This window comes from Rattus norvegicus, chromosome 3 (genome assembly GCF_021556685.1).
Source record: "Rattus norvegicus strain SHRSP/BbbUtx chromosome 3, alternate assembly SHRSP_T2T, whole genome shotgun sequence".
Classification (NCBI taxonomy): Eukaryota; Metazoa; Chordata; class Mammalia; order Rodentia; family Muridae; genus Rattus; species Rattus norvegicus.
Genome location: NC_141536.1, coordinates 82,376,812 through 82,388,822, shown reverse-complemented (window position 1 = coordinate 82,388,822; position 12,011 = coordinate 82,376,812). Strand labels below are relative to the sequence as shown.

General features: G+C 38.1%; 1 protein-coding gene and 1 pseudogene across 6 annotated transcripts in view; one reads left to right on the top strand and one right to left on the bottom strand.

Moving 5' to 3' along the window:
• LOC148006519 (vacuolar protein sorting-associated protein 26C pseudogene) overlaps nucleotides 1-1,942 on the top strand; it is a 75,995-nt pseudogene extending 74,053 nt beyond the window's left edge.
• The window catches only part of Lrrc4c (leucine rich repeat containing 4C), a 1,368,573-nt gene that overhangs the window by 580,056 nt on the left and 776,506 nt on the right, over nucleotides 1-12,011 (bottom strand).

Below are 12,011 nucleotides of genomic sequence, written 5' to 3'. Positions count from 1 at the left end.
ATGGCATGCATTTACTAGGTTTGTTCTTGCATGGGAATGCAATTGGTCTATATGACTGCGAAATTATTCGATAAATATACAAATCTCAAGGTTTCCAAATCTCCTAATCTTATCAATTAAAAAACGATCATTTATCATGATAGTAAAATGAAAATAACTTTCTATTCTATTTTTGTCAAATATTTTTAAAACATCTGTTTCTTTAAAGTTTCAAATACTAACAAATCATACCATCTCGCCTTTGCTTGAAAGATTATTAGCATAAGACACAGCATTGTACTCTGTTCTTTAGGCCATTCTCACTCAGTTTTGTAAGTACTTTGCATTATTTTTGTTATTAGCCTAACCAACCTGGCTTAATACCTTTTGACAAACTTTTGGGGGTGTGGTTACTTGCACATGGGTAGGAAACCAAGTAACCTGATCATTAACAAAATTCAGAGAAATTGTTTTATTAAAGCAATACTAAGCCCACAACTCCTGATCCTATATATACACTCTGGTCTTTCATGGCTCAACAAAAGGTATAACAAGTACAAAACTGAAAAATTTGTATGATCTGAAAAGAAAACACAGTGCATAAGACTTTAAAACATGCATCATTTGGCAACCTTCACTTCAGTCTCAAAGATTAGTGACAAAGAAATCCCAGAAAATTTAATCACTAGATTAGTCCATGACTAATTCAAGTGGTTTTTTTTTTGTTTTTATATTTTGCTGAAATGGCACTTTACTTTTCTTTCTTGACTTTTTAGATATTAGATGTCTGATAGGTGCTACTACTAATCTAAATGCCTATACCCACAACACGTAACCTTGTAAAGATAGTGAGTAGGAAACATTTTGTGGTCTACAGAGTCCTGTTAAACCTAGACATTTAAGAATAAAACTATGGACTCTGGACACCTACATTAAAAGGGTGAATAAAGTGTATCATGCTGTGGAAATGCTCTCTGGTATGGTGGTCATCTCTAGCAAGGAGTCATTCCAGCACCAGGGAGTCTCTTTGACAATGGAAGGAATTATTAACCTCCAGCTCAGTGCCAAAAGTGGGGTGTGTTTGAAACCTTTTGCAAACTCTGTGAAGCTGATCCAGTTTATCAACAGACCCACAGATGTGCTGAAGCCAGGAAAGATTCCCAGTGGCAAGACTGAGTTTCCCTCTGAGTTTCCTCTGCTTGTGAAATGCAGCAAGGTCCTGTATGAGACTTACCACCGCATGTTTGTGAACATTCAGTATACACTGCACTGTGACATGCGGCCGTCCCTATTGGTCAAGGACCTGACCAAGACCTGTGAATTCACTGTTCACTCTGCTCCCCAGAAGTGGAAGGTATCCCCATGTCTTATTGACTTCATGATCACCTCAGAAATCTTGCAGAACGTCAGGGAGGGCTTCACTTCCCAAATCCTTCATCAGAGCACATCTGAACTCTACTAACAGTGCTATCACGCAGCCCCTTAGAGGAGAGCAGGTGGGAGCATCCAGATGTTGCTATCCGGAGCATAGAGCTTCAGTTGGTACGGGTGGAGACCTGAAGGTGTGCAGAAGACTATGCGTGCGATGCCACAGAGATTCAGAATATTTAAATTGCTGATGGGGGACATTTGTAGGAACCTTTCTGTCCCCTGATACATGGTCTTCCTCAGACTGTTCAACTGTTCAACACTGGAGATCACCAACTTCAAAGTGGAGTTTGAGGTTCATGTGGTGGTCCTTCTTCATGCTGACTACCTTATTATTGAGAACTTCCCACTGATGCTCTATTGGATATAGTCCAGATGCAGGAAAGGGACAGTCAGAGTAGCCATGAGACATTTACCCAGCCATCTGCTCACACGGGGACGTCACTCAGGCCACCTGCTCACAGGCACTGTCAGCAATATACACATTCATGACATCTTCTCATTGCCTCAGAGAAGGTTTCCTGCAGGTGCTCTGCCTCAGCCCTAACATCTGGAATGCATCAGAATTTCCTCATGTGTGCTGAAAGATCACAAAAAACATCCCCCATAACTCCAGATGTGCCTGTTTCTTCTTAGGTTCAATAAGCAGCATGTCTGCCTTGAAGATTCGCTGCCTAGTGAGACCATGGAGGCAGAAGGGAAACCCTCTCCATCTTGCCCAGACTCTTAACAGCAAAGAGTCAGCAACCAACAAACTCTTTGATTGTGTCTGTGATCCACTCCAAAGAGTGACAGTGACTTCATCTGGAAATACAGAGCTTTTCTCTTCTTGACATCTTGATAATATTTCACTAGAACTTCTAAACTTTTTAGAGAACTGGAACAAAAACAAAACAAATTGTCCTTGTTCTCACAGAGTGAGAATGGTGAATGGTGTCTGTCACTGGAGTGTTTGCAGTTTGCAGTACTGGCATACACAGTTAGTGCTACCATATTCGCAGGATTTATTGAAAGGTACGTTACTGGTTCTGAGTGACAGGACACCAAGCTGAAGAAAGATGATGATGGTCTTGGCCTGTCCCTGATGCCATGGGGCACATGTGCTTTGAATCAGAGGTTTTGGCCTGAAGCCTGTTTCTTTTTAGCCTCCTACTATAACCCATACTGTATGGAGAGGATATTGCAGTACTTTTCTTCTTTCCAAACCTGCTGCTCTTCTGTTGGTCCATAGTTATGAGTACACTGCACACTAGCTGGCCTGCCTTCACTGGTTCTTGAGGGCAAGCCGAGGCAAAGCAGGCCCTGAGTGACAGCCTCCTGATGGTTCTCCTACTGTTCTTAACAGCTAAGGGGAACTGGGTCAGTGCTACTGGGGCCTCACTGGGGAAACTGAGAAGATCTAGCTGAATCACCTGAGAGTGGCTTCCCAGAGAATGTATTTTTGCTTTGTCATACCTGTCCTTGATGTAGTTAAACAACCTAGTTCCCCAAAATGTGGGCCATACTCTCTATTGAGTCTGTAAGGAAAAGTCGTCTTTGATTACATAATTTTAATGAATAAAGAAAGCTAAACAATTTTAAAAGAAGAATAAAACTGTGGATCAATGACTATGTCAATATCTATTTTCTCACATTTCTTAATACTGACATCAATGTATATATCACTATTTTTTAAAATATTTTTATATTTATATATTTAGTTAGTTAATTTATGAGATGATTATATGTATCTCAGTTTACCCTCATGTATAATGACCCTGAAGTTTTACTCCTTCTGCCTTTATTTACTGAGTGCTAGAATTACAGGTATATAATGTCATGATCAATTTCTGAGATATTGAGAATTAAACTCATAACCTAGTACATGCTTTGAATGCACTGTAAGGTTGGACTATATCCCTAGATGCTCAAAGTCTTTTTCATACTAGGTAGAAAATGAATTTTAAAAATAAATAAATCTACAAACAAACACACAGAAAACTCATGTTCCAGCCTGCCTATACTGGAAAATGTCTATGTGATTGAACTGTGGTCTGTGGAACTGGGTTTGTTCTAGGGGAAGGAACGGACATCTATTTTTTTTTAATTCTCTATTTTCTTATTTTGCTTCACTTTCTTCTCTGAATCAGTCTGGAACAGACATGTTGCGTTTTTCTGGAAGCTGTGAAAGGACATGTGATATTTTGCTGGAATGGAAGCTTGAGAGGGCACGTGCTGTTTAGAAAGAACATAAAGATAACTGCACAGATACTCTGGCTTTGGTACACTTTGCAAATCTTCACTGGTCTTCACTGAGCTTTGCTTGTCAGGACTTCATAAAGAGAAACGTGCCAGAGAAGCTCTTGTGGTCTTCCTGGTGCTTCTTGGGCTTCGGCAGAGTTGTGCTGATTTGGCAAAGCATCTGCCTGCTGCTGCTGATTCGTGTTTGGTGTTTTAGACTGGACTGCTGATATCCCGACAACAAAGACTGGGGTTGCATCAAAGTCACATTTTTAAACAGGTCCACATTTTTCATTTCCTATTAACTTTCCTTTTCCCCTACCTCTTGAAGGTGGGATAGAAGGGAAGATAAGAACACATATTAAAGTAGATTTTTAATATCTAAACCTACAAAGAAGGATCCAAAAGTTAATATAAAAACATTATAGATGTTTACATTTCTACAAGTGTTTTCTCTATTATTCTTTGTCAGCTTCGTCATAAGTTTTTCAATAATCTTCTAGAAAGCATGAAGTCAAGAAATGTAGAGGTTGAGTTATAAACTACTTTTTACTGGCTTAGGAACCTAGACAGATAGCATTGCTTTTCTGAGCCAGTTTTCTCATGTAGAATATAATCACAATAATGTATCTCACTGACATCATAGACATGATAAAATAAAGAGTATCAACATCTTGTTACATCTCAATGGAATTCCTAATAATTCCACCATGGTATTGGCACGAAGTAGGACTGAAAATCCTAGAAAGCCTAAATCAATACAAATCTCTGTCTTTCTGCCGTGTGTGTGTGTGTGTGTGTGTGTGTGTGTGTGTGTGTGTGTGTGTTATACAATATTGCTGTAGAGGTCAAAAGAGACTTTGTAGAGCTGTCCTTCTACCACATAGGTCCTGGTGACTAAATTGGTGTTGTCAGGTTTCAAGGTAAGTGACATTACATACTGACAGACATTGGAACTTTATTTTAATTGTTTTATTTATTTACATTCCAAATGTTGCCCACTTTGCCCCTCTCCAAGAGTTCTTCACTCTATTGCCCCATCCCCTTTGCCTCTGAGAGGGTACTTAGTCACCTCTCACATCTCTACCTGACCCCACCCCCCACTTTCCCACTAACCATCTCCCATCTCCCACTCACTTCCCTCACCAAACCACACTCACCCACTCTCACCTCAACAGCCCCCCCCCATCTCCTTTCTCTAAGGCATCAAGTCTCTATAGAATTAGGTACATCCTCTCCCACTGTGGCCAGACAAGGCATTCCTCTGCTACATATGTGTCAGGGGCCTTGGGTCTTCGCCCAGCCTTTGTATGCTCTTTGGTTGGTGACTTCGTCTCTGGGAATTCCCAGGGTTCCAGGTTAGTGGACACTTTCATCTTTCTATGCAGTTGCCATCCACTTCACCTCCTTAAGTCTTTCCCCTAACTCTTCTATAGGGGTCTCCAAGCTTAGTCCCGTGTATGGCTCTAAGTATGTGCATCTGTCTCAGTTAGCTGCTGGTAAAACCACTTAGAGAACAGCCATGATCTGCAAGCACATCACAGCATCAATAATTGTGTCAAGGTTTGGTTCTCTCCCAAGGGACAGATCCCAAGTTGTATCAGTCACTAGATGACCTTTCCTTCAATCTCTGCTCTCCACTTGGGACTGTGTCTATCTACTTTAGATGGTATCATCAGGTTCCACATCCCGGGCATTTCATCAAGGTCATTGGCATTTTAAAAGTTTCCTCACAATCAGCAATAGTAGGGGTAGGGTATAACTGGGTTAGAGAGTTTGTCAACATTCATGTGGTCACATGGCTGACAAACAGTAGAGTGGAGATTCAGATGCGGACTCCAAACCCACACTACTCTCTTTACATGTAGACTTCATAGCATTTGTTTCTTCAAGTCATGAAATCTTGTCATTCAAATGAAAATGTCAAGACATGATGTTTAGTGTATAGATTATCTCCACTTGTTATTGAGAGGATAATGCCTTTGCTATCCTTAAATTCTAAAACAGTTTCCATCCCAAAGCTCCAATGTTCAGCTCTGCGGTAAGTAAATATTGTTGCTTATGAAAATGAAAATTGATTAAACATACAACACTATTCAAGCCCTAAGATCTGACTAATTGTACTGTGAAACACTCCTTTACTTTGTCAAACTAAAATGCAAATTGCCCATCAGTATTAATATATAAGAAATGTGAAGCTTACTTTCTTGCTGTGATTGATGTATGCAAATTATTTCACTTATCAGGACAAAGCCTGCCTATAATTTTATTGAATGTGATATAATAATGAAGGCTAAAACCTACATTTCCTAATGCGTAAATGAGTTGAAAATAAGCTTCGTATTTATTCATTAGCTGTCACAGTAGCTACATCCTGAGATGTTTTGCTATAGAATTAAACTTTACAAACAACTGGAACATCTCACTCGATTGCTAATTCACAGTGAAATATTATCTTATTATAATAAATACCTGTATAAACAAAATTTAAATAAGAACAGTTCAGCTTTAGAGAAATTTTTTTCCCTGCTGATAATGCAATCATTATTGTTCCATTATAATGCTTGGCAATGAATGGAATTGCACTTTATGGAAAGAATTTGAATTATTTTTGTCAGTCATTCAGCAGTAGATTTTGTGTGTGAATAGAAATCCATAGACTTTTCTCGTTTCATAAAAGAAAATAGAAAACAGTAGTGCTGGGTAAGGACAAGAGAGCAGCTAAGGGACGAAGGGTAGATCTTATCACCCACATAACCTTCAGAGGGAAGCGGAACTGAATGCCGTACTATCGTATGGAAATGCAACTGATTTTGACAGAGGTATTTCAAGATCTTTCCCTACTATTCTTACCTGAGAACAGAGGACAGCATGTGAGGAATTCAACAGTCCCCTGCCGGACTACGAAGAATAATTCTCCCTTTACAATCTGTGATTTGGAAGCTGTGGTTTATTCAACCACTCATCCATTCCAACTGTTATGTATTGAAGTAAAGAATTTGAGAAGATATTAAATGCTGAAAGTCTTGAAGCAGGTTGTCCAAGAAGTACACAAAGCTTAGCATGAGTTACCCAGGAAGATAACAGTAACAGAGATGGCCAAGAGCTTAGTTTGCAGTAGCCACAGGAGGGACTCTCTGTGAATTGAAATACCTACTCCAGGTTAGAGGTGAGGAGAGTAAAATGTAGTGGAAATCTTCTGCAAGAAGATACAGAAGGTTCTAGAGAAGGCTACTTTTGCATAGTACAGACACTTAGGAAACGTGTCTGACTGGAAACAGACCAATTTACAGCTTCACACATAATGAGCCACAATGACTCTCAACTATTTCCATAAGGAACCAAATAAGCAAAAGCAATTTAGACTTGCACTCCGGGTGGTGGGAAAAGAAAACATTCTCCTCATGATGACTGCAAGGTGACACAGGTTCCATACCTTTTTACAGAGTTGCAGGCAACACAAAGAAATAAAATGATCCTTCAGCTGGATTTTTTTTCCTCTTGCCATTCTTTCCATTATATTTTAAAGGTAGAGAATGTAATTTGTTATATGTGTTTAAGACTATTTAATTACAATATTTCTCCCTTCACTTTCTTCCCTCCAAACCCTTCCAAATACTAGTTCTTACTTCCCTTCAAATCGATGACCTCTTTTAACCAATTGTCATTGAATATGAATTTGTATATAGGTACATATTCTACAATATAACTTGCTATCCTATTGCAAGGTCTTTTAGTAATCAAAAAAGCTAAAAAGGCTCTCAGACTAAAACCAAGAAGATGAAACAGCAGTATGTCACATAAAATATTTTTCTCCCAAATTCCTGGACCTGAACCTTGCTAAGATGCTACTTACAAGGATGGACTTTGCTGTATACTTATCATATGCATGAAAAGTGATCATGATGGGGCTATTGTTTCTGTAGAATACACCAGAGGGCTAACTCCCTCTGTTCTTGCCTTGTGTGAAGACATAAGAAGGAAGTGAACATGGGAATCTAGTCAGAAGTGGTACCTGATAGCACCATGGTCTTTGGCTTCCCACCTCCAATGCAAAGGAGAAACCACTTCATTCTATTTATAAGCTACCCTTATCTATGGTGCTGTGTCTTAGCTGCTCAAACTTATAGAAACTACATTCTTGTTCTACCTCTCCTTTTTCAGCTGTCCGTTAGCCAGCAAGTAAAGACTGTTTGGATTCTAGTTTGCTGACTGACAAAAGTGTAAGTATCTCTCTTAACAACGCACACTTCCCTGGGGGACCTTGGCAATGCTTAAAGTTCCATTCGATAGTCACAGCAAGGTATGGGGTGGTTTGTCCCTGAAAACTACTTTGCTAAGGCAGGGATTCTGATAAACATCCTTGAATGCACAGAAAGACAGAGAACAAATGTATCAAGCTCAAGAAGCAGTGGTATCAACCTCAAGAAGGTATTGTCTGAATTTACACACGTTAGCCACATTAAACAGTATGGTGGCTATTTTCTCTGGGAAGCTTGGTGTGAAACAAGGAAGGATTGCTGCCTAGGAGATAACAAGGGGTTCTGTTGGTTAATCTTATTGTGGGGTTTTTGATTTGGGCACAAGGCTAAAAGGGGAGAAAAACCCCGAAATCATTGAAAAAATGACAAGTTGACAAAACTTCTAAATGCATTGCCACTACTCTCCAGTAAATAAAAAAAGGATCCAGAGAATAATTTTCTCAATACTAAAATTGTGTTAGTCCCAACAGAGACAGGTATCTCTATGAGTTTTAGGTGAGCCTGGTCTAATTAATGAGTTCCAGGACAGACAGGGCTATATAGAGAAACCCTGTCTCAAAAGTAATAATAAGAGTAAATAATAATAATAATAATAATAATAATAATAATAATAATAATAACAATAATGTAAATCCTTTACCTTTTCTGACAAGAATTTAGAGAATCTATATACTCATACTTTGCCTAAACTCATCAAACAAGAAACAATGTGCGGTCCAAGTTCAGGTCTACTTTATTATTTTTCTTATTACTCATACTGATCAGTCATATTTGAAGAGTTTTATTAGTCTGAGCCGCTTTGATTCTTATATTGTTCAAACAAAAGGGGAGAGTTTAGGGTCTGTATCTGTGTTCATTAACCGTGCCTTTTAACAGTGTCCCGCAAGAAAATGAGTGGTTATCTGAAATCATACTATACTCATTAATAATGATGTCATTAAAATCACTCTTACATATATGAACACTAATAGCAAGCTTATTTTATGGTGAAGTTCTCTGGCCAGTGATTACTAGATTGCTTATGCTTTAGGTTAATTTTGAGTTAAACAGTGAATTGGTATATTTATAAGTAATTCATGACCATAGAAATCCTGCAACACTTGCTGGATTCTATGCAGCGGGGCAACAAGGGTCAGTGAGATGAGAAGAAGGGGACTGAAAGACAAAGATGGATGCAACAAAAGAATTATAGGGTGCTTCTGACGCCCAGGGCCTGGCAGTGATCCAGCTTTAGTACAACCTTTCAGCAGCATCTTACGAAAAGTAATTCAGGAGTGATTGAAGGCTTAGCGGGCTCTGTACTCACTTTGCCTGGTTATAAATCTCAACCCCACTATTTACTAGCTCTGTATCCCTGGGCAATGTACTAAACTGAAGTCTCATTGGTCTCAGGTGACTCATCAGTTAAAAAGATGAGAGAACCCATCCATGACTCTATTAATGATATTCTGTTATACTTGCAATCAGCTGCCTAGCAAGACTGTCATATGAGAGGCTTCATACAGCATCTGATAGAAATAGATGCAGAGACCCACAGTCAAACATTAGATAGCACTTGGGGAATCCAGTTGAAGAGGTGGAAGAAGGAGTGAAGGAACCAGAATCAAAGGAGTCAAGTACACTAAAAGGTAATCTGTAGAATCAGTTAACCTGGATCCATAATGGGCCTTAGATAGTCAACCACCAAACAGCCTGCACACATATGTCAGATGTAGGCCCTAGGCACGCATATAACAATTGTGTCTTATACAGGTAGTTCTTCATTTGGGACTCCTAACAGCAGAAGCAGGGTTGTAACTGAGTCTGCTCCTGGCCTTTGCATCCCTTTCCCCTACTAAGTTGCCTTGCCTAGCCAAAGTTGGAGAAGATACACTTAGTTCTACTGCAACTTGATATGCTAAGGCTGGTTGATATTAGTGGGAGGCCTACCTTTCTTGAGGAGAAAGGGAGAACAGGAGTATGGGGGAGTGGGAAAAGAGGGAATGATTTGGAGGAAAAGGAGGGAAAGCTATTACCCAGATATAAAGTAAATTTAAAATATACATTAAAATAAAAATTGAAAACATTGAGAGTTAAAAGAAACAGGATAATAAAAATAGTGTGTCATAAGACCCTTAAGAAGTGTGAATAAGTTAATATCTTAGAATTGCGTAGACATAGGGTGGCTGGACTTAGCTCAGTGTTACCCAGAGCTTATCTATCCTATGTGAGGTCCTAAGTTCAGTTCTCAGTGTTTAAAATAAGTGTACTTTAATATAAGAATTTCTATGTCATCATGTGGGTTTGTGCGTTCTGGATGGGACCGTTGTCTTTAAAATAAAATTAACATTGCATGATGTTTAAAAGACCTTGCTAAATGCTTGCATGTGGCATTTAAATGTATTTATGTCAAATTCTATGTGAACTATGCACTGTTTTAAAATGTTATGGATACTGCAAAGAAACATGTATATTTACTTAGAATATATTTTCAAATAGACCAACTAAGTCTACAACACTGATAAAGAAAGTGTTTTCAACAATCCCACCAACATTATAAAAAAGTCTCCCTAACTCCACCCTTAATAGTGAAGGTACAAATGCTAAGTCTTGATTCTAATATCCTTTTTTTTTATATTGGGAATGGAATTAACACAACAAATACATTTTTATCATATGACTTTTATCAGCTTACATATTAGCCATCATAGTCTTAACCCCATTTCTTATTTGTAATTAATGTAAAAATGAGATAATAAAATAGCATGAATTTTAATTATGCACTGGCATTTTGAATAACATTATTTTCAACAATACTTAAATTTAAAAGGAAATATCCTAAACTACATGTCTCTTGGTTTAACCTCTATGCAGCCTTTATGTTCTATCCTGCTACCTTTTGCCTTTCATTGGAGGATACCTGTCAGGAGTTGTCAGGAATCCATGACTTTCTGATTGCCTTTAAGTAGGGATGTTCTCTTGTCATCAAAGAATCTGTGTCCTTTAAAAAAAAACTGTACAGAAGTTGTCATTCTTCAATTTGTGCCTCACTGGAAATCATCTGCACACTATGGTATTTCTATGGCATCCTCAGCTTAATCACATCCTCAATTCTCATAGCACTAATGCATTTATCAATATACTCAATCTTAATTCCCTTGAGGTATTTTCAGCTAACCTGTGTATTATATGTGATCATGTCTCACACACACCAAAACACTGTACAACATTTCTGTTTTCTGTGAGCATTATAGGCAGAATCGAAACAGAAATGTTTTGTCAAAGATTTCTAGTAGGCTCTCAAATTTGCCCTTGGTTTAGACATCCTCAGGAGGTATTCTTAATGTATAATATTCTTTAAAATTTACACTGGCAGAAAGAGACAAAACCAAGATTGAAGGTTTTTCTTTCCTTGGTAATTAAAGAAGACTTATTATTACAATTTAGACTAAGTCTGTTTGTTCCTAATAGGTATCAGTGTTGAAATTTTCTGTTTTGAATTTCAATTACTGTATAACTCTAAAGATTTGAAGTGATCACTAATATACCTTTTGTTCTGAAATCATTTGCCTCCATACAGTTTGACTTAGATCTGGAGACACATGCATTTTATGGTTGACAGAATGATTCCTCCGTATAGCCATAGTTGCATCTGCAACTTATATAATACCTTTGTCTCTTCACTAATTTACTTATTTTTTGTGCATTCATAGAGGAATGTCTACTTAATGTAGGGAAAGGTAGCAAGAGACTAGGACAGAAGAAATATTGGCACATACCTCACATAATTATTTTCTTTTAATTTTAATATATTGTTATTTAAATGTCTTATTGCTTCCTATCAAACTACAGAGTGATGAGTAAAACTTAGAACACATAAGTATTGGCAATAATCCAATATATCTGGGGGAGGATGTCCGACTGTTAGTTATGTTATGGGCACTATGAGAATCTCCATTTTTCAATAAATAAACAAACATTTAAATCGAAGAAATGTATCCACGAGGGTATAACATGCAATAGACAGTATTTGAGCCGTGAACTTTAATGGAAACTGCCTAAATGGGACTTGGTAAATGCTGTTATGCAGAACTTACCGAAGGGAGAGAATTGCTCGCTATCACTTGAATCTGACAGACCCTC